Source organism: Anomaloglossus baeobatrachus, chromosome 8, assembly GCF_048569485.1.
Source record: "Anomaloglossus baeobatrachus isolate aAnoBae1 chromosome 8, aAnoBae1.hap1, whole genome shotgun sequence".
Taxonomy (NCBI): Eukaryota; Metazoa; Chordata; class Amphibia; order Anura; family Aromobatidae; genus Anomaloglossus; species Anomaloglossus baeobatrachus.
In genome coordinates this window covers 216,879,474-216,902,206 of record NC_134360.1, presented here as the reverse complement: position 1 = coordinate 216,902,206, position 22,733 = coordinate 216,879,474, and the positions used below count along the sequence as shown (strand labels likewise).

General features: G+C 52.1%; 1 protein-coding gene across 2 annotated transcripts in view; it reads left to right on the top strand.

The window, feature by feature from the left end:
- Positions 1 to 2,477: 2,477 nt before the first annotated feature.
- The window catches only part of TSPAN1 (tetraspanin 1), a 245,767-nt gene continuing 225,511 nt past the window's right edge, over positions 2,478 to 22,733 (top strand). Inside the window, exon 1 of one of the 2 annotated variants that reach the window (XM_075321092.1) lies at positions 2,478 to 2,481. The gene's annotated coding sequence lies outside the window, so the exon portion shown is untranslated. Of the gene's footprint in view, positions 2,482 to 21,845; positions 21,850 to 22,733 lie in introns of those variants that run through there. The other variant, XM_075321093.1, reaches the window with a different exon arrangement.

Below are 22,733 nucleotides of genomic sequence, written 5' to 3'. Positions count from 1 at the left end.
CAGGCCCCGGTGTATGTGTGTGGAACCACAGGTCGCAGAATGACTCAAACACAGTCCAAGAAGTCTTTCAACGTGTTTACTCACTGTTTGGAGGTCACGGTGAGATGCCCGGGCGACACTGTGATAACCAGGTTGAACCAGGAATTCCAGGAGGCCGTTCTGAGGGTAGCTGTCCGCTCGCCTTCCTTGCACTCTTTCTGTTTTAGGAGGATCCTTTGCTTGAAGCGTGGTAGGACCCCTCCAGGGAAGCTGTTACCACCCTGCTCCCCTCTCTCTGGCTCGTCTGCCGGCAGCGTGGCCTTGGTGGGATGGCTTCTGGCCCTGTCCCCTTATGGGCCTGGTGATTGCTGCTTGGCTCAAGCTCTGTGTAGTCGTGGTGAGGGCATGAAGTACCCCCCCCCACCTGTAGGTTAAGCAGCTCTGGATGATCTGCTGCCTGTACTGGGGACCTAGTTCCCCTTGTGTGCTCGGATACCGGGATCTCCGTACTCAGCCACCCTTCTCTCTGGATGATTTTCAGGCCGACCCACGGTACTCCTTTCTCCCCCGCTTTCAGCTACTGCACTCCTCAGGACCTGTCTGACACGAGAGCTCCTCTGCTCCCTTCCACACACTTCAACTTCTTCCTCCAGACTCTCCTCTTCCTCTCTCTCTCTGCCCTGCTTCCTAGCAACCAGCCCCTGAACACACCCCCAGCTGGGAATTGAAAGTTAACTCCTTCTGGCTACCCAAGGGTCCCCTCTTGTGGTGTGGGAGGCCTGGTCACTATATGTTTGTGTGTGCACCTCATCCTGGCCTTTGGAGATTACCTGGAAGCATTGCTCCCGCATGGGTGCAATACTCTGTGGTGCCTGACCAGGTCAGGGGCGCCACATTCCCCCTTAGTTATCATCAGCACGTCCTCGGGCTGCAAAGACAAGAGAAAGAAAAAGGTAAATACAAACTTTTCCCACACAGGGGCAATTATTTACATTTAAACATGCCAGGTACCATTCCACCACCAACCACCCACATGTCCGAACCCCACCCAAAAACCTCCAGGAGGTAGGTCGCCGGTCCTTTTGGTGACCAGGGCTGGGCCATCACATTCCCCAGACCTTTCCTCCAATCTTCCTCTCCTGAAGAGAGTGGTGTAAGGTAGGCCCCATAAACAGGCGTACCCGCTTCCGAGTGTTGGAGGGCAGGCCCCATAAACAGGCGTGCCCCCTTGTTGGTGCAGAGCCATGCCCCTCAACAGGCAGACTCTGGGGTTGATACCAAGGAGGCAACTTTTTACAATGTAAAAGTTTGTGGTTAAAGCCAGTTCATAACCAGTGGTCTAACATTTTAAGGAGGTCTCACAATAGTCCTTGTGGGCACATTTCGCTTAAACGTTACTTAACTGTAAACAGGTTAAACATTACCTTTCATACCGTCACTTTGAACTAAACTGTACTTTCTCTATAGCGTAATGGGAGCTGACCAAAGTTGCTGCGGGTTGATCTACGCAGTACTATACTGTCATCTGTCTGAGGTTGTGTCCTCCCACCCGATGTATGTGTCTCAATGTGAATAATAGGTGTGCTAGGTATTGATACCAGTGCATGGTCTTCTGCTTCAGCTACATTTGGCTCTTCCAGGTTCTGAACAGGTTCTTCTGGGTCTCTTACTTCTCTAGATTGAGGGAATGTAATAACCGGAATAACTACTGCTCCATTGTATTGAGGCCAACTTGCTGGAAAATCTCCAAGTACAGTATGGATCATCTTTTCTTTTGGTTCTTGAACTGGCAAAGGGTTGGGACTTTCTTCAGGGATTCTTAGTTGTTCAGGACATTTCTTTAAGCGATCTCTAGAAACGACAGCTGTTGTTTTTCCTCCATCTTTGCTGATAAGGCATGTCTTTTCATTGCTAAGCGTCGATGGTAACACAGTATAGGGTTCTTCTTCCCAGTGATTGTCAAGTTTATGACGTCTTCTCTTTCTTTTGAGAACTATATCTCCTGGCATCAAAGGAACAGCAGGTGCTTTTCGATTGTAGGCCTTTTCTTGTTTCTCACGCTGCTGAGTCAGGCTTCGCTCCACACACTCTTGTACTTTCTTGTATTGGGCTTGGCGGTTGGAATCCCAATCAGCACCTTGTTGATGGTCTTCAGGGGTCTCAACTCCCATTTCCAGATCTACTGGCAATCTCCCTGGTCTGGCCCTCATCAGGTATGCCGGTGTGCAGTTCGTGGAACTCACAGGGATGTAGTTATACATGTCCACTAGATCGGGCAGTTTTTCCGGCCACTGACTTCGTTCTTCTAGTGGGAGCGTCTTCAGAAGGTCGAGAATGATGTGGTTCATCTTCTCACACATGCCATTGGTCTGAGGATGGTAAGGCGTAGTACGGATCTTCTGGCAGCCGTATAGGTTACAAAACTCCTTAAACACTTCAGCTTCAAAGGCTGGTCCTTGGTCAGTGAGCACTTGATCTGGATAACCATGTGGTCGACAGAAGTGTGTTTGGAAAGCTTTGGCTGCAGTTTGACCTGTCAAGTCCTTGACTGGTACTACCACCAGGAATCTGGAGTAGTGGTCAACCATAGTGAGAGCGTAGTTGTAGCCTTGTCTGCTGGGTGCCAACTTTACATGGTCCAGGGCCACGATCTCCAAAGGCCGTTTAGTTTGGATTGGCTGGAGTGGTGCTCTCTGGCTGTGCTGGTCTTTTCTTCTAAGATTGCAGGGCCCGCAGTTTCGACACCACTTCTCTAGGGCAGATCTCATGCCCACCCAGTAGAATCTTACTTTAAGTAGGGCCTCCAGTTTCTTCCAACCAAAGTGGCCTGCACCATTGTGATAGGCTTCTAGCACCATCCTCGTATCCTTCTGTGGTACAATCACTTGCCACACCTTCTCATGCGTCCTCGGGTCAATGATGCTCCTGTAAAGTTTGTCTTGATAGATGAATAATCGACCCCTCTCCTTCCATAGGTACTGTGCCTCAGGTGGGGCTCCTTTGTCAAGGCTGGCGCCCGGCTGGCTGATCAGTTTCTTTACCAAGCCTACCGCTGGATCATTTTCCTGGGTCTCCTTCCAGTTGTAGTGAGGTAGTGGGTTCAGGATCACCTCTTGGCGGTTGGCACGCGACTGCCGACACTGTTTTGCTCCATGGCGATGGAACGCTGGCAGCTCAATCTCTTCAAGATCATCTTCATCTTCACCCCCGTCTGCTAGGTGAGGCATCCTGGACAGAGCATCTGCGTTGCCGTTCTTGCGGCCAGCTCGATACTTGACAGTAAAGTCATAATTCGCCAGTCGGGCTACCCAACGCTGCTCCATGGCACCCAATTTAGCAGTATCCAAGTGGGTCAGGGGGTTGTTGTCCGTGAAGACAGTGAATTTGGTGGCTGCCAGGTAGTGCTTGAACCGCTCTGTGATAGCCCATACCATGGCCAGGAACTCTAGCTTGAATGAGCTATAATTCTCCGGGTTTCTTTCAGTAGGCCTGAGCTTCCTGCTGGCGTAAGCAATCACACGCTCTTTGCCTCCCTGCACCTGTGAAAGCACTGCTCCCAGTCCCACATTACTGGCATCTGTGTACAGTACGAATGGCAGACCGTAGTCAGGGTAGGCTAGGATCTCTTCACCCGTCAAGGCCCCTTTCATCTGTCTGAAGGAGTGTTCTTCTGCTTCTCCCCAGTGAAATGGCGGGCCGGAGATCTTTCCTTTCTTCTTTGGGTGGCCTACCAGGAGCTCTTGCAAAGGCGCTGCCATTTTCGTGTAGCCCTTGATGAACCTTCTGTAGTAGCCTACCAAGCCAAGGAACTGACGTACCTCCCGGACGGTAGTAGGTGTGGGCCATTCCTGGATGACTGTGACCTTCTCTGGGTCCGGTGCTACTCCTTCTGCACTGACCACGTGACCTAGGTACTGGACCTTTGGCTTCAGTAAATGGCACTTGGATGGTTTCAGCTTCATTCCATATCGGGATAGTGCTTCAAAGACTTCAGCCAGGTGTTTCAGGTGGTCCTCGTAGGTCTTGGAGTACACGATGACATCATCCAGGTAGAGCAGTACGGTTTCAAAGTTGAGGTGCCCTAGGCAGCATTCCATAAGCCTCTGGAAGGTCCCGGGGGCATTGCAGAGTCCAAATGGCATGCTGTTGAACTCACAGAGGCCCATTGGGGTGGTGAAGGCCGTCTTCTCCCGATCTTCTTCTGCTACAGATACTTGCCAGTAGCCACTAGTAAGATCTAGGGTAGAAAAGTAGTTAGAGGCTTTCAAGGCAGCGAGGGATTCCTCTATCCTTGGCAAAGGGTAGGCATCCTTGTGTGTTATCTGATTTATCCGTCTGTAATCCACACACATCCTCATTGTGCCATCCTTCTTCCTCACCAGGACCAGGGGAGCTGCCCAGGGGCTGCAACTGTCCCTTATGACTCCTGCCTCCTTCATGTCCTTCAGCATGTCCTTCGTGCGCTGGTAATGGGCTGGTGGAATAGGCCTATGTCTTTCCTTAATGGGAGGATGACTGCCTGTGGGTATGTGATGTTGCACCCCTTTGATCCTACCAAAGTCTAGTGGGTTCTTACTAAAGACCTGCTCGTATTCCTGCACGACCCTGTAAACCCCATGTTTCTGGTAGTCGGGTGTAGAGTCAGTCCCCACGTGTAGTTTCTGGCACCAATCCTCTAACTGCTTTTGGGAGGTCTCGCCCTCTTTTGAGTCAGCTTGTGTCAGGGGACCTACAGGTGTTATGGCGTCATCTGAGCATGTAAACAGTTTGGCTATGGTAGCGTACCTTGGTAGTCTGGCTTCCTCCTCCCCACAGTTCAACACTCGTACAGGCACTCGTCCCTTGTGTACATCAACTACCCCCCTGGCTGTCAGAATCGTGGGCCAGTGGTCTGAATGAGTGGGCTCTAGTACAGCCTGGTAATCTTGTCCTCTGAGACCTACCGCTGCTCTACACCACATCATCATTTCACTCCGTGGGGGTATCACAATGGGGTTTGCATCCATCACCCGTACACTACCAATCTCACCGCCAGTCTGTTTTACCTGTTGCTTCCTCAGAATGATTCGGATCTCCTTTTGCAAGGCTCTTTGCGACCTGCCCTCAGCACCTTCAACAATCTGGTGAAGCAACAACAACACTTCCTCTAGGCAATTTTCTATGACATTAGTGCCTAAAATCATTTGCGGGTTCCTTTCTCTAATATCAGTGTCCACAACAATCAGTCCTTGTCCCTTCATTTCCTGCCTTCCCACCTTTATGGTTACCTCTTTGACCCCGATCTGGTCTATAGGTTGTCCGTTGGCAGCATAGATGGTGAGGGAGGGGTCCGGTGGTCGGAGATCGTCGTCCGACCAAAACCTCCGATAAAGGACATACGGGATCGTGGTGACCTGAGAGCCGGTGTCCAATAACGCCGGGGTAGGGATCCCGTCCAGGACGATGGACAGGACAGGACGTCCACCCACGTACCGATCACAGCAGCGACTTGGGCCTGATCTTCTTAATCCTGAGGACTGGCCCCCGGCCCCAGGTTTGGCTCGTTTAAAGGACAGGCCCTTGCATAGTGTCCTGCCTCCTGGCAACGACGACAGATGGGTTGTCCAGATGAGTCATAGCGATCACTGCTCCTGCCTCGGGTTGGGGGACCTCTTCTCCTCCGCATCCAAGGGACGTCCTCTGGGTTGTCAGCTAGCAGGATCCGATGAGGGACTTTGGTCTCTGAGGGCAACTGCATTGCTTTCAGGATTTGTGCGACGTCCTTAGTGAGCTGTTGCACCTGGGAGGATAGTGTATTTATGGTCTCTGCTGGCGTGTTGAGTCCTTTTGCAGTTACCAGGGCCTGCGAGGAGGATTCCGCTCCTGCAGCCGTGGAACTGGCAGGCCATGCTGGTGCGACGGGGTCTGTGTCCACAGGAGGTTGGAGTGCTTTCACTGCCCTGTCTTTCAGAATGGCAAAGTCCACGTCAGGGTGTTCCAGGGACCACAGCTTCATCTGCTTCCCATCCTCAGGAGAGCGCAGGCCCCGCAAGAATTGTTCCTTCATCATCCGGTTTCCTTCCTGATCACTGACAGGGTCCACCAGCTTGAGAGCCCGTAGTGCAGCCTGCAGCCTGAGGGCATAGGCTCTTATGCTATCTTGGGGCTTCTGCCGGCAGTTATAGAAGTCCGTCCTCAGCTCTCCCTCGGTGCGGTGTTCAAAAGCAGCTGCTAGTTTGGCAAAGATGGTCTCAACAGAGCTCCGGTCATCATTGGTCCAGGACTCAGCTTCCAATTCTGCTGCCTCAGTCAATTGTCCCAGCACCACAGCGGCCCTCTGCTTACCAGTCATCGCGTGCATGTCTAGCAGGGTGCTGATCTTCTTCTTAAACCCGGTCAGCGTGTCTATTTTACCGGCGTATTGGGGCAGCCATTGCGCTCCTGGGACATACAGCAAGGAAACTGGCATTATGGGGGAGATTTCAGCCGGCGCGGCTGCGACTGCGGCACCGGCACCAGGCGCTGCTGCGTCCAGCGCGACGGGGGCTGGCATCGCTTGGGCTGCGTCGCCCTGACCAGGGGCATTACCTCCTGCAGCGTCCATTTTTCTTCAGAAATCCCCGCGCTCCCTTTCCACTTCCTGGGTCAGAACGCTCTCTGAATTGTGGGGATTCTGGGGCGGCCACACTTCTTCGTGGGCGGTGCTCTTCTCCCTCGCGCGGGCTGCAGCGCGCGCTTTTGAAGATGGCAATATGGCGGCGGTTCAATTTTTGCGGTCGGACCTCTGAGGCACACGGTCACCTGTCTGAACAGGTCTAGTCCTTATCCTGTTCGTGACGCCAGAAGTTGTGAAGCCCCGCTAGTATGTGTCGGTGCAGTACCTTCAGGGACTCCACGTGGATGGAACAGTCTGGTCACAGGTAGGGAACCTTCTTTTAGGATTGTCGTGACGCCACTCTCAGTATTGCGGTCAGCGGGGACCGCCACTGCAGATTAAGGGATGCCTGGGGCTGATGGTGGGTGCAGTCAGTATATTAGCCCCCTGAGAGTGAGGCAAGCCCCAGGCCCCGGTGTATGTGTGTGGAACCACAGGTCGCAGAATGACTCAAACACAGTCCAAGAAGTCTTTCAACGTGTTTACTCACTGTTTGGAGGTCACGGTGAGATGCCCGGGCGACACTGTGATAACCAGGTTGAACCAGGAATTCCAGGAGGCCGTTCTGAGGGTAGCTGTCCGCTCGCCTTCCTTGCACTCTTTCTGTTTTAGGAGGATCCTTTGCTTGAAGCGTGGTAGGACCCCTCCAGGGAAGCTGTTACCACCCTGCTCCCCTCTCTCTGGCTCGTCTGCCGGCAGCGTGGCCTTGGTGGGATGGCTTCTGGCCCTGTCCCCTTATGGGCCTGGTGATTGCTGCTTGGCTCAAGCTCTGTGTAGTCGTGGTGAGGGCATGAAGTACCCCCCCCCCACCTGTAGGTTAAGCAGCTCTGGATGATCTGCTGCCTGTACTGGGGACCTAGTTCCCCTTGTGTGCTCGGATACCGGGATCTCCGTACTCAGCCACCCTTCTCTCTGGATGATTTTCAGGCCGACCCACGGTACTCCTTTCTCCCCCGCTTTCAGCTACTGCACTCCTCAGGACCTGTCTGACACGAGAGCTCCTCTGCTCCCTTCCACACACTTCAACTTCTTCCTCCAGACTCTCCTCTTCCTCTCTCTCTCTGCCCTGCTTCCTAGCAACCAGCCCCTGAACACACCCCCAGCTGGGAATTGAAAGTTAACTCCTTCTGGCTACCCAAGGGTCCCCTCTTGTGGTGTGGGAGGCCTGGTCACTATATGTTTGTGTGTGCACCTCATCCTGGCCTTTGGAGATTACCTGGAAGCATTGCTCCCGCATGGGTGCAATACTCTGTGGTGCCTGACCAGGTCAGGGGCGCCACACAATGACACCAATACACATATCCCTGCAGAAGATAAGGCATAGAGAAAGCCAGGCTGAGGAGAGAGAGCCTAACTAACAAGGGAAGTGATATCATGTGGAGAAAGTATAGAAAATACCATCCAAGAACCCAGGACTCAAGCAGGAGGGACAAATTGTAGAAGGGAGAAGCTGTAGGACAGCTCGACGCATGTCGCCGCTAGCTGCAGCTTCGTCAGGAGAAAGTCATGTGTTGAATCTATATACGCAGAGACAATGGAGAAAATGGAGAGATTTATTTCTGCATTGGTGATCTGATACTCACATGGCGGCAGAATCAGATCAGTGAGTGACGCTCGGCTCAGATCCCAGTGAGTGACCCTCGGCTCAGATCCCAGTGAGTGACGCTCGGCTCAGATCCCAGTGAGTGACCCTCGGCTCAGATCCCAGTGACTGACGCTCGGCTCAGATCCCAGTGACTGTCGTTCGGCTCAGAATACAAGGTCTGACGCTTGGCTCAGATCCCAGTGACTGATGCTCGGCTCAGATCCCAGTGACTGATGCTCGGCTCTGATCACAGCGACTGACGCTCGGCTGAGATCCCAGTTGACTGACGCTCAGCTCTCATCACAGCGACTGACGCTCGGCTCTGTTCACAGTGACTGACGCTCGGCTCAGATCACAGTGACTGTCGCTCGGCTCAGAATACAAGGACTGACACTCGGCTCTGATCACAGCGACTGACGCTCGGCTCTGATCCCAGGGACTGACGCTCGGCTCAAATCACAGTGACTGATGCTCGGTTCAGATCACAGTGACAGATGCTCGGCTCAGATCACAGTGACTGACGCTTGGCTCTGATCACAGCGACTGACGCTCGGCTCAGATCACAGTGACTGACGCTCGGCTTAGATCACAGTAACTGATGCTCAGCTCAGATCACAGTGACTGACGCTCGGCTTAGATCACAGTAACTGATGCTCGGCTCAGATCACAGTGACTGATGCTCGGCTCAGATCACAGTGACTGACGCTCGGCTCAGATCACAGTGACTGACGCTCGGCTCAGAATACAGGGACTGACGCTTGGCTCTGATCACAGTGAGTGACGCTCGGTTTAGATCACAGTCAAGACGCTCGGCTCAGATAACAGTGTGTGACGCTCGGTTTAGATCACAGTGACTGGCGCTCGGCTCAGATCCCAGGGACTGATGCTCGGCTCAGATCACAGCGACTGACTCTCGGCTCTGATCACAGCGAGTGACATACGGTTCAGATCACAGCGACTGATGCTCGGCTCTGATCACAGCGACTGATGCTCGGCTCTGATCACAGCGAGTGACATACGGTTCAGATCACAGCGACTGATGCTCGGCTCTGATCACAGTGACTGACGCTCGGCTCAATTCACAGCGACTGGCGCTCGGCTCATATCACAGTGACTGATGCTCGGTTCAGATAACAGTGACTGACGCTCAGCTCAGATCACAGTGACTGACGCTCGGCTCAGATCACAGCGACTGACGCTCGGCTCAGATCACAGTAACTGACTCTCGGCTCAGAATACAGACACTGACGCTCGGCTCTGATCACAGCGACTGACGCTCGGCTCTGATCACAGTGACTGGCGCTCGGCTCAGATCCCAGGGACTGACGCTCGGCTCAGATCACAGCGACAGACTCTCAGCTCTGATCACAGCGAGTGACATACGGTTCAGATCACAGTGACTGATGCTCGGCTCTGATCACAGTGATTGACGCTCGGCTCAATTCACAGCGACTGACGCTCGGCTCAGATCACAGTGACTGATGCTCGGTTCAGATCACAGTGACTGACGCTCAGCTCAGATCACAGTGACTGACGCTCGGCTCAGATCACAGTGACTGTGTGGCGCCCCAGGACCTGGTCGCCACAACAGCATTGCCCCTCCAAAGGGTTAATGCTGAGCCTGGAGGTAATTGGGAGGTCTATTGGCCAGTAAGTTTAACATCCAACGCAGTTGTCCCTCAGACCAGCAGGGGGAGCTCTGAACCTGGAGTTCCAGGGAGCATTCCTTAAGTCTGGCCTGAGGGAGGAGTTAGTGTTCAGTCTGTAGAGAGAAGTGATAGGAAGCAGACGCAGAGTAGTGCTGTCCTGTGGAACTGGGGCCTAGAGCTGGAGCAGCTTGGCCCAGTGAAGCAGGGGGAGCAGAGAGGCACAGAAGAGACTCGGACATCGGAGTCTGTGGCCACCAGGGCCTAAAATACTCTCTGGTAGCCGAATCCGAAGGGCAGGAGAGCTGCAAGCACCTGGCCCATAAACAGCCCGAAGGTACAGCTGCATCATCAGGGCCTGGTGTGGACTCCAGCAGAGAAGCACCAGAGAGGGCCTGTGCAGCCTACCACAGAGGGAAAGGGACGTACCACCGGTCCCAGCAGCAAGAGGGCCATTGCTAAATCCAGAGAGCAGGGTTCTATCACAGTAAAGAAAAGAACAGGAGTAGGCCTCATACTCATCTGGCCAAAACGACATCTCAGTTACTTCCAGGCCGGCCGGAGCCCTCTACCACCTGTAACGGTCTCCCAGGACTAACCGTCTGTGAAGTAAAAGAGAAGGTAAAGAGACTGTTGTTTGTGCCTGTTTCTTTCATTGCCTGTCGGCCCTGCACCGTGCTATCCACACAACACCATAGACTCTCACGAGCACCAACAGTGTCCCCGGGGCACCGCTCCACCTGTGGGGAGCAATACCACCATTGCTGCCATATCATCACCCCGGAGGCTTCACACAGCAGCGGCGGCTTATTAGCCGCAAACCACAGGTGGCGTCACGAAATAAAAACTTTAATTACTCCCAAGTCACCAGCCATTTTAACTGACATCCACCAGGGCCACGGAGCCGGGCCCCGCCACCACTGACGACCCCCGGACTAGTCCGGCCCAGCACCGGGTGTCCCATAACCCTGGGGTGGGCGAGTCAACTTTGGCGTCACGAACAGGATTTCGTGCCCGGTCCCATCGGGTACTGTGCGCCTGCAGAAACTGTGCTTAAAAGACTGTGTTACTGTTTGCAAACTGCCGCCGCCATTAGCCTCGCTGAGCGCAGGAAGAAGGGGGGCGTGCCTGATAAAGAGCGCGAAGGGAGCACGCCATCAGAGCAGAGCGCCGTTAACCCCGCGCGACCCAGAAGGGAATTTGAAAAGTGAACGGAGCCTGGTAAGGTTCACTAAGGGGGAGGAAGATGTCCGACACAGAGGGAGAGCAGGTGGCTGTGGTAGCTCAAGACGCAGCAGCACCGGCCGATGTAATCCCAGTCGCCGTCGCCCCAGCCCCCGCTGTAGCGCCGGTAATGCCGATCACAATGCCGTACATCCCGGGAGCAGAATGGCTGCCGCAGTACTCCGGGGAGTCACATACCCTGAGCGACTTCAGAGAAAGGCTGCACAGCTTGTTTAGAGTGTATCCTCTTACTGAGAGCCAGAAGGTGGGCATATTAATGGGGCAGCTACCCGGCGCGGCCCAGCGTGAAGTGAAGTCCTGGCCTGATACAGATAAAGGGACAGCGACCCAGATACTGGCCAAGTTAAAGAGTACTTTTGACACCCGCACCGCAGCAGAGATAAAGATGAGATTCTTTGGGTGCAAACAACGGGCCACAGACAGCATACGGGACTATGCCTTAAACTTGCAGGAGGCTCTGAAAGCAATTAAACAGGTGGACCCAGAGAGTGTACGTGAAGAAGACAAACTCCTAACTGAGCAGTTCATAGAGGGGCTCCTGTCAGATGCCCACAGGACCCAGCTGCGTATCATGGTCCTGCAGAACCCTGCTCTGGACATTGCAAAGTTTAAGGACCAGGCCATCCGGGTACTGAGGGAATCTACACCGAATGACCCAGTACCCCTCCGGCCTCTTGCTATCACGTACCCCGGGGTGGTGCCTGCAACACGAGCTGCTGCAGGGGCTGAGGCGCAGTCCCTGGATAAGGATCCCACCGCAGAGCTCAGACAGCAGGTCCAGGAGCTGACCAAGACTGTAGCTGCCCTTGCCAAGACCGTGCAGTCTCTACAAGTGAGCCCATCGCCTGCAAGAATCGAGTTGGCCTCCAGCCCAGATGACGTCCCATGGATGCGACAGGGGAGGATTCCGCCGACCCGAGGAAAAGACACAGACCGGTATGATTCAACGGGACAACCGATCTGCCACCGCTGCAGCCAGGCGGGCCACATTGCACGACACTGTCCTTTAAATGGGTCGAGCCTGGGGCCAGGAGCCAACCCCCAGGTGTAAGGAAGCCCGGCTCAAACCCCAGTCGCAGCAAGTATGTGGGAGGACGCCCGGTCCTTCCTATTGTGCTGGATGGGATCCCTTTGAATGCCCTCCTGGATACGGGGTCCCAGGTAACAACCATCCCTTATAAACTGTACAAAAGATATTGGGCTGATTCAGACATTGACCATGGCCCAGATGATGATTTAACAATTGTGGCCAGTAATGGTCAGCCCTTGCCTCAAATTGGGTACAAGGAAGTAACCATTAAAGTGGGGCGGGTAGAATTGCCATGTCAGGGGATGATAATTGTAGATATTGATCGCAAAGAATCTAACCCACTGCTAACCATTGGTACAAATGTGATGGAAAATTGTATTGCCGAAGTGATAATTTTGTTGCAGCAGGCGTCTGAAACTGCCAGCTCCGGGCAGCAGCGTGCCCTACAGAGGGAGATCAGAGCCCTGATGAGGAGGCAGCAGGTAGAGCTGGCCGGAGGAGAAATGGGCAGTGTGAGGGTAAGTGACCCCCTCCCCATTGCAATACCCCCAAGAAGTGAAATGTTGATATGGTGTCGGGCAGCAATAGGTCTCAAGGGTCAAGATTACCAGGCCTTGGTAGAACCGGTGTATTCAGACAGCAGGCCTGGAGTCCTGATAGCCAGAGGGGTAGCAGACGTCCGCAAGGGAAGAGTGCCCGTCCGTGTCCTGAATTGTGGGGAGGAGGAAACCAAATTGCCCTGGTACGCCACTGTAGCAAAACTGTACACTGTCAGTAACAATACCATCAAAGCAGTGGAACCCTTGATCCCGTCCGACCAGGCGGAAGACAATGGCTCCAAGGGACAGCTGGAGGACTGGTGCCAAAAATTACATGTGGGCACCGACTCCACCCCCTCACACCAAAAGCATGGGGTTTACCGGGTGGTACAGGAGTACGAGCGGGTCTTCAGCAAACACCCCCTAGATTTTGGGCAGGTAAAAGGGGTTAAACATCAAATCCCCACGGGTGATCATCATCCCATTAAAGAGAGATACCGCCCTGTACCCCCAGGACAGTATCAGCGTGCCAAAGAAATGTTACGGGAAATGAAGGAGTCTGGGGTTATCAGAGATAGTTGTAGCCCCTGGGCAGCTCCACTAGTGCTCGTGAAGAAAAAAGATGGTACAATGAGAATGTGCGTAGATTACAGACAAATTAACCGCATTACACATAAAGATGCTTATCCACTACCCAGAATAGAGGAGTCACTAACAGCCTTAAAGTCAGCTAACTATTTCTCCACCTTGGATCTCACCAGTGGGTATTGGCAGGTTCCCGTGGCAGAGGCGGACAAGGAGAAGACTGCATTCACGACACCAATGGGCCTCTGCGAGTTCAACTGTATGCCATTCGGGCTCTGCAACGCCCCAGGGACATTCCAAAGGTTGATGGAGTGCTGCTTGGGCCATCACAACTTTGAAACCGTGCTGTTGTACCTGGATGACGTCATAGTCTACTCCAAGACTTATGAAGACCACCTGTGGCACTTAGCAGAAGTGTTCGAGTCCCTGTCGGAGTATGGCCTGAAGATAAAGCCGTCCAAATGTCACCTCTTGAAGCCAAAGGTACAGTACTTGGGTCATGTGGTCAGCGCAGAAGGTGTGGCACCTGATCCAGAGAAAGTCACAGTAATCAAGGACTGGCCGAGACCCACCACGGTAAAGGAGGTGCGGCAGTTCCTTGGGCTGGTGGGCTACTACCGAAGGTTCATTGATGGTTTCACCAAGATAGCAGCGCCTCTTCAAGATCTCCTGGTGGGCCAGCCAAAGAAGGCTAAGAAGCAAAGCCCTCCATTTGAATGGAACAGCCAAATAGAAACGTCTTTTGTCCGGCTGAAAGGGGCTCTCACGGGAGAAGAAATTCTGGCCTACCCTGACTACAGCCAGCCGTTTGTACTGTACACAGACGCCAGCAACGTGGGACTGGGAGCAGTTCTGTCCCAGGTGCAGGGAGGCAGAGAGAAGGTGATAGCTTACGCCAGTAGGAAGCTTCGTCCCACAGAAAGGAATCCAGAAAACTACAGTTCCTTCAAGCTGGAGTTCCTCGCTATTGTTTGGGCAGTGACTGAACGCTTCAAGCACTATCTGGCATCGGCCAAGTTCACCATCTTCACGGACAACAATCTGTTGACACATCTGGCAACAGCCAAGCTAGGTGCATTGGAGCAGCGATGGATGGCCCGGCTGTCTAACTTTGACTTTACCATCAAGTACCGGGCTGGCAAGAAGAATAACAATGCTGATGCGCTGTCCAGAATCCCTCACTTACCCGAGTCTGGAGAAGACCTGGATGAACTCGAAGAGATAGAGTTACCGGCTTTCCATCACCAAGGTGTTTCCCAGTGTGAGCATGCTGTAGGAGAGATGCGCTCGAGCCAGCACGAGGTCTCGGTCAACCCATTACTCCACCATAATTGGGAAGAGACACAGAACGGTGACCCGGCCGTGCGATTGGTCAAAGAAAAGCTAAGACAAGCTGAGACCCATCTTGGCCCAGATGCTCCAGAAGAAGCCCAGCAGCTGTGGAAGAAGTTGGAGACCCTACTCCGTGATCGGTTCTACTGGGTGCACATGAGAAAGACAGTCGAGAAGTGGTGCCGAGACTGTGGTCCGTGTAACCTGAGGCGGAAAGATGGTGCCAGCCAGAGGTTTCCCCTACAGCCAATTGTCACGAAGCAGCCCCTGGAGTTGGTGGCCCTGGACCACGTGAAGTTAACACCAAGCCGGTCAGGCTATGTGTACGCCCTCACCATTGTGGACCATTACTCTCGTTTCCTGGTAGTAGTGCCGGTGAAAGACCAGACAGCCAGAACAGCAGCTAGAGCATTTCAAGCATACTTTTATCGACCTCACGGTTATCCGGAAAGGGTACTGACTGATCAAGGTCCTGCATTCGAGGCAGAAGTGTTCCGAGAGTTCTGTAACATGTACGGTTGTAAGAAAATCAGAACAACACCATACCACCCCCAAACCAATGGATTGTGCGAGAAGATGAACCATGTGGTTATTGATATGCTCAAGACTCTACCTCTGGAAGAAAGAAACCAATGGCCAGAGAAGTTACCAGATCTGGTAGACCTGTATAACCATATCCCAGTAAACTCGACCAACTGCAGCCCTGCTTACTTGATGCAAGCAAGACCTGGCAAGTTACCTGTAGACTTTGAGATGGGAACTGTGTCACCTGAAGCGGTTCAAGAGATAGAAGATTGGGATACAGAGCGACAACAGCAGTACCGCAAAGTCCAGGAATGCGTAGAAAAGAACCTGTCCCAAGCAAGAACGAGACAAGAGCAGAACTACAATCAAACAGCCCCAGCAACTCCCTTAGCACCTGGAGAACAGGTCCTCAAGAAAAAGCGGAGGGCGCATAAATTAGATGATCAGTGGGAGAATGAACCCTACACCATTATTCTCTCCAACTTTGACAATAGTAAGGTATGCCTCATAAGCAAAGATGAAGGCAGGACCTATCAAACAGTTTCTAGAGACCGCCTGAAAGCGTGCCCTGAGCGGTGCAAGATCCAAAAAGAAGTGGAAGAAATTCAAGAAAAGGAGGAAGAGATGATACAAACAATCCTTGGCAAATTCCCCAAAACTTGGACCCGAAAAAATAATGCCATAGTGGTACCAGTCTTGACGTTCCCGCAGTTGGTCGAGCCAGAGACAGAAGAGGTTCCAGATCCACCTAAGGAACTGTCCGCCCCAACACAAGATGACACGCCAGCAGTGGAACAGGAGAATCAACCCCCTGTCAGTGGTGAACCTGTCATACCCTTGGCGACTCTCAGACCACGTAGGCAATCATCACGCATACCTATCAGGGTTAGGCCTACCTGTAGTGCTGAGGTAGAAGACACACCAAGTAGTCAGGGACAAACACCAGAGCTACGCAGGTCCCAACGCAGCACTCGGGGACAGCCCCCTCCAAGGTATAGAGAGTAAAAAGAAAGAGTACTTATTAGAATGTAAATAGTTATGTGAAATGTCTGTAATGTTGTGTATAAAATGTTTTTTTTTTAATGAGAAAATGGACAATTGGGTCACTGGACTATGAGTGGCCAACACTCTAATTGTACATAGTTAGCACCAGTGTGCTCAACACCCCTGAAGAAAAACCCGTCCGGCGTGCATGGAGTGGGGTCATTAATGCTCTGACGCACGCCCAGAGCCTACGTTGGGGGTTTTATCGCGGCGGGTCCCCCATGGAGCAGTGTTATGGACACCCGGCAGGACTCTTATAGTTGTTTAAGGTTGTAACATGTATGTCTTGTTTTGTTTTCTTCAGTCCGGGAGTACTGAGTTTAACTAAGGGGGAGTGTGGCGCCCCAGGACCTGGTCACCACAACAGCATTGCCCCTCCAAAGGGTTAATGCTGAGCCTGGAGGTAATTGGGAGGTCTATTGGCCAGTAAGTTTAACATCCAACGCAGTTGTCCCTCAGACCAGCAGGGGGAGCTCTGAACCTGGAGTTCCAGGGAGCATTCCTTAAGTCTGGCCTGAGGGAGGAGTTAGTGTTCAGTCTGTAGAGAGAAGTGATAGGAAGCAGACGCAGAGTAGTGCTGTCCTGTGGAACTGGGGCCTAGAGCTGGAGCAGCTTGGCCCAGTGAAGCAGGGGGAGCAGAGAGGCACAGAAGAGACTCGGACATCGGAGTCTGTGGCCACCAGGGCCAAAAATACTCCCTGGTAGCCGAATCCGAAGGGCAGGAGAGCTGCAAGCACCTGGCCCATAAACAGCCCGAAGGTACAGCTGCATCATCAGGGCCCGGTGTGGACTCCAGCAGAGAAGCACCAGAGAGGGCCTGTGCAGCCTACCACAGAGGGAAAGGGACGTACCACCGGTCCCAGCAGCAAGAGGGCCATTGCTAAGTTCAGAGAGCAGGGTTCTATCACAGTAAAGAAAAGAACAGGAGTAGGCCTCATACTCATCTGGCCAAAACGACATCTCAGTTACTTCCAGGCCGGCCGGAGCCCTCTACCACCTGTAACGGTCTCCCAGGACTAACCGTCTGTGAAGTAAAAGAGAAGGTAAAGAGACTGTTGTTTGTGCCTGTTTCTTTCATTGCCTGTCGGCCCTGCACCGTGCTATCCACACAACACCATAGACTCTCACGAGCACCAACAGTGTCCCCGGGGCACCGCTCCACCTGTGGGGAGCAGTACCACCATTGCTGCCATATCATCACCCCGGAGGCTTCACACAGCAGCGGCGGCTTATTAGCCGCAAACCACAGGTGGCGTCATGAAATAAAAACTTTAATTACTCCCAAGTCACCAGCCATTTTAACTGACATCCACCAGGGCCACGGAGCCGGGCCCCGCCACCACTGACGACCCCCGGACTAGTCCGGCCCGGCGCCAGGTCTCCCATAGCCCTGGGGTGGGCGAGTCAACTGACGCTCGGCTCAGATCACAGCGACTGACGCTCGGCTCAGATCACAGTGACTGACACTCGGCTCAGAATACAGGGACTGACGCTCGGCTCTGATCACAGCGACTGACGCTCGGCTCAGATCACAGTGACTGACGCTCGGCTCAGAATACAGGGGCTGACGCTTGGCTCTGATCACAGCGACTGACGCTCGGCTCAGATCACAGTGACTGATGCTCGGCTTAAATCACAGTAACTGATGCTCGGCTCAGATCACAGTGACTGACGCTCGGCTCAGATCACAGTGACTGACGCTCGGCTCAGAATACAGGGGCTGACGCTTGGCTCTGATCACAGCGACTGACGCTCGGCTCAGATCACAGTGACTGATGCTCGGCTTAAATCACAGTAACTGATGCTCGGCTCAGATCACAGTGACTGACGCTCGGCTCAGATCACAGTGACTGACGCTCGGCTCAGATCACAGTGACTGACGCTCGGCTCAGAATACAGGGGCTGACGCTTGGCTCTGATCACAGTGAATGACGCTCGGTTTAGATCACAGTCAAGACGGTCGGTTCAGATAACAGTGTGTGACCTCGGTTTAGATCACAGTAACTGACGCTCGGCTCAGATCACTGTGACTGATGCTCGGTCATGTTCGCAGTAGAGTTTGAGGTGAGTGCCATTAGCAGATCGCATTCGATTCTCTCGCTTCCAATGCTATACGCTCCTGTGACCCCGGCCTTAGCAAGATAAACTCCACACCCGGCCTCAACAACAGCATTATATAGTAGCAGCTCAGGGCTCAGTACATATATGCCTGAAGTGCCTCCAGCTGGCCATGAGGGAGTACTGCAAGAAATGGACCTAATACTGGAGGCATGTCACCAGGTGAAGCAGAGCGTAATCTCCTGCCACGCTGCTTCCTTTTTACTTAAAAAAAAAAAAAAGCCAGCACTGAATGTGCACTACGGCACTGAAAATTCCAACTGTACTTATTATAAATTTGAGATTTTTGGCAAAAAAATCCAATTTCTTGAGCCACCCCGCCACTCCACGTCAAATCTCATTTGGGGCAGTCCTAACAATAAAATATTTTTATAAAATGTGCCATACGGCCTCACATATGAAATAGTAGAACTGCTCTTAGCAGCACTCACCTGGTCTATTTCAATCCCGTACCCATGACTGAGTCATGGCTGTGGGCGGGACAGGTCCAAGCAAATGCTGCATGAAGTAAATAACCTGTGGACAGGGCCTGATGACTGAATGTGAACAGTCACCAATCGCCAAAATCTAGATAGGTGGAATACATCCCAAATTGGGGTGCATAGCAAGGTGGGGGTCAGCCACCGACCAGGGCTCAGTACATACCGTATATGCCTGAAGTGCCTCCAGCTGGCCATGAGGGAGTACTGCAAGAAATGGACCTAATACTGGAGGCAGGTCACCAGGAGAAGCAGAACGTAATCTCCTGCCACGCTGCTTCCTTTTTACTTAGTGGAAATTAATCTACAGCTCGTGTTTCAAATCCGCAGCATGTTATTTTCTTTTGTGAATGCGCTACATTTTATGTGCAGATTTTCTCCATAGTATTGAACTAGATGCTGAATATCTTCAAGTAAAAATATGCACATGTGGAAATGCAGCAAAAATGCAAGTAATTTAAAGATGACTGTATCAAAAATGTTTTGTCAAAGCCACATACCAGGGAGTATCATAAACTTGTTTTTTATTGTTTTGTAATAAAGTGGGGAACAAAGGAAAGTGTCGGAGTGTTTATTTCAATGAAGAATTTGGCTAGGTTCACACACTGCTTTTTTTTATGCTGCGTTTTTGTGCGTTTTTTGTGGCAAAAAACGCACAAAAACGCACCCGCTGCAAAAAACCCGTTTTTTGCTGCGTTTTTATGCATTTTTTATCAGTGAACAATGCCATTAAAGATTGTTGAAGAAAAAAAAAAAAAAGGTCTGATGTCATTTCCTTCTTCAATATGTTCTTCATTCTCCACTAGTGTATGCAGGAGAGCAGACCGCAGCTGCAGAACTACAAGGCTCAGCATCCTCCATCCAGGACTGTATGCAGGAGTTTTTTGCCCCCCCCCAAAAAAAATTACGTTAGCTTCGCCATATTTTTGTATGCTAGCCAGGTACAGCAGGCAGGTACGGGCTGCCCCCAACCCCCAGCTGCCTATTTGTACCCAGCTGGGAATCAAAAATATAGGGAAGCCCTTTTTTTTAATTATTTCATGAATTTCATGAAATAATTAAAAAAAAAAATGACGTGGGCTTCGCCCAATTTTTGAGTCCAGCCAGGTACAACTAGGCAGCTGTGGATTGGAATCCGCAGTGCAGGGTGCCCATGCTTTCTGGGCACCCCCGCTGCAAATTGCAGTCCACAGCCACCCCAGAAAATGGCGCTTCCATAGAAGCGCCATCTTCTGGCGCTGTATCCAACTCTTCCAGCTGCCCTGGTGACGGGTGGCTCACTGGGTAATAATATGGTTAGGGCTAGCTGTATATTATCAGCTGGCCCTAAGCCCGAAATTCATTTTGTCACGCCAATATTAGGCATAGCCAAAATGAATTTCTAGTAAAGATAAAAAAACACAATACACAGAAAAATATTTTTATTAGAAATAAAACACAACACAATTAGTGACTCCATCTTTATTGAAATAAAGAACCCCCCTCCGCAGTAATTCTGGGTCAAGGGTCCCGCGCCGTCCAATCCGGATCCAATATCATCTGATCGGTTTGCTGGAAGGCATACCGATCAGATGATGTAAGGTTAAAGGACGTGAATCACATCACCCATCAGCTGATTGTATAAAAGCCGTTTATACAATCAGCTGATGCATCAGTGCAAAAAAAAAAAAATACTCACGTATGTGCTGATTACCGGCAGCTCCTGGAGCGAGTGGACAGGAGTCTGATCCCGTCCGATCGCTGCAGGAGCTGCCACAAATCAGCTGATGACGTCTCCTGATGGCAGGATCAGCTGATAGGTGAAACCGGCCGGGCGCCGACATCACCGCGAGACTTACGATCAGCTGATGCGTCAGGTGACCGCATCAGGTGATCCACCGCCAGGTCCTGCAGTCATCGGACTTGCCCGGGGAGACTGCACACAGCCGGAGCGGCGGTACCGGGAGAGGAGCTGGGAGCGGACATGGCACCGGGAGTCTGCAGACAGGTGAGCATGAAATTTTTTTTTCTACTGTTTAATTTTGTTTTCGCAGCTGCTTCCACCTTCCACCCGGCCATGGTGCCGCACAGGAGCTGACATGGCGCCGCACGGAAGATTGAAGCAGCGGTGGCGGTACCGGGAGGATTCACGCTTCTGTGTTTACTGACAGAAGGAATCCTCTTCCTGTACATGTCACTTTACTACCCACCCCTTGCGTTTATAGCTGCGTTTTTAGTCATAGAAACGCACTAAAACGCAGCTATATTTTCAATTTGCGTTTTTCATTGCATCTTTAAACATCTCATTGAACTCAATGGGTGGAAAACGCAGTGAAAAACGCAAAAATAATTGACATGCTGCGTTTTTGTGTGCACCACATAAACGCAGCTAAAAAAAACGCTGCGTGCAGCAAAAATGAAAACATAGACTTTGCTGGGGAAGCAAAGTCATGCAGTTTTCTGAGCAAAAACGCACTGTGTGAACTTACCCTTTGTGTGTATTTTTCTTTTAGAACTGGATTAGTAATGGGGGTGTTTAATAGACGGCTCTCTATTATTAACACCAGGGCTTGATGCCAGCTGACACTACACAGCTGACATCAACCCCATAAACCATTGACCAGAGGCGTATCTAGGGGGGGCTGGCTGGCGTCTTTTCCGGGCGCAGCTGTCAGGGGGGCGCTGTTGAACCGCCTGATACGGCGGTCTGAGTCTCCTCGGTGGCTGTGTGTTATTGCCCCTGTAGTGGGAGCAGGCTGTTCTCTGAGTGCAGCTGTCACGCTGACAGCCGAGACTCAGAGGAAGTGCAGCACGCGGCCCCCACTTCTCAATTGTCCTTGTATCTGTCAGACGCGAGGACAATTGGAGCGGTGAGCGCCGATCTTGACTTCCGGGTCAGAGAGTCAGCTGTAATGTGATCAGGTCAGCTGATTACACTGCTAACCCAGAAGTCAGGGCCGCAGCGCAGAGGCGGCAGAGAACGCTGATAAGCGCTCCAGTGTGGAGCTGAAGACACCACCGGAGAGGAACATTATGGTGTGAGGGGGCGAGGTATCTATGGACACCGAATGGGGAGACAGAGGGTGGGGAGAGGGAACTATCTGTGAACACACTATGGGGCGACAGAAGGTGGGGAGAGGGCAGTACCTATATACACAGTATGAGGGAGAGAGGGTGGGGAAAGGGAACTATCTTTGGAAGCACAATGAGGGGACAGAGGGTGGGGAGGAGGCAATATGGGGGAGAAAGGGTGAGGGGAGGGAACTATCTGTGAACATACTATGGGGGATAGAGGGTGGGGCGAGGGCAGTACCTATGTACACAGTATGGGGGAGAGAGAGTGGGGAAAGGGAACTATCTGTGGACACAGTATGGTGGGAAGAGAGGATGGGGAAGGGGAAGTATCTTTGAACACAGTATGGGGAGAGAGGATGAGGGGTAATGTAAATGTATACAGACATAGTAGAGAGAGAGAGTGAGGGGTGATGTATACAGACAATATAGGGAGAGAAGGTGAGGGGTGATATATACAGACATAGTATAGGGAGAAAGGGTGAGAGGTGATGTATACAGACATAGTAAAGGGAGAGAGGGTGAGGGGTGATGTATAAAGACATAGTATAAAGAGAGGATGAGGGTTGATGTATACAGCCATAGTATAGGGAGAGAGGGTGAGGGGTGATGTATACAGCCATAGTATAGGGAGAGAGGGTGAGGGGTGATGTATACAGATATAGTATATGGTGAGGGGTGATGTATAAAGACATAGTATAGGGAGAGAGGGTGAAGGGTGATATATACAGACACAGTATAGGAAGAGAGGGTGAGGGGTAAGGCCGGTTTCACACATCCGGCATTTTGCCGCTTTGCCGGATTCGTCACACTCCACTACAGTGCAATACAGTACAATGGCATCGCGGCAAGCTCCATGACAGCATGTGACCGGAGCTTGCCGCAATGCCATTGTACTGTATTGCACTGTACTGGAGTGTGACGGATCTGGCAAAGCGGCG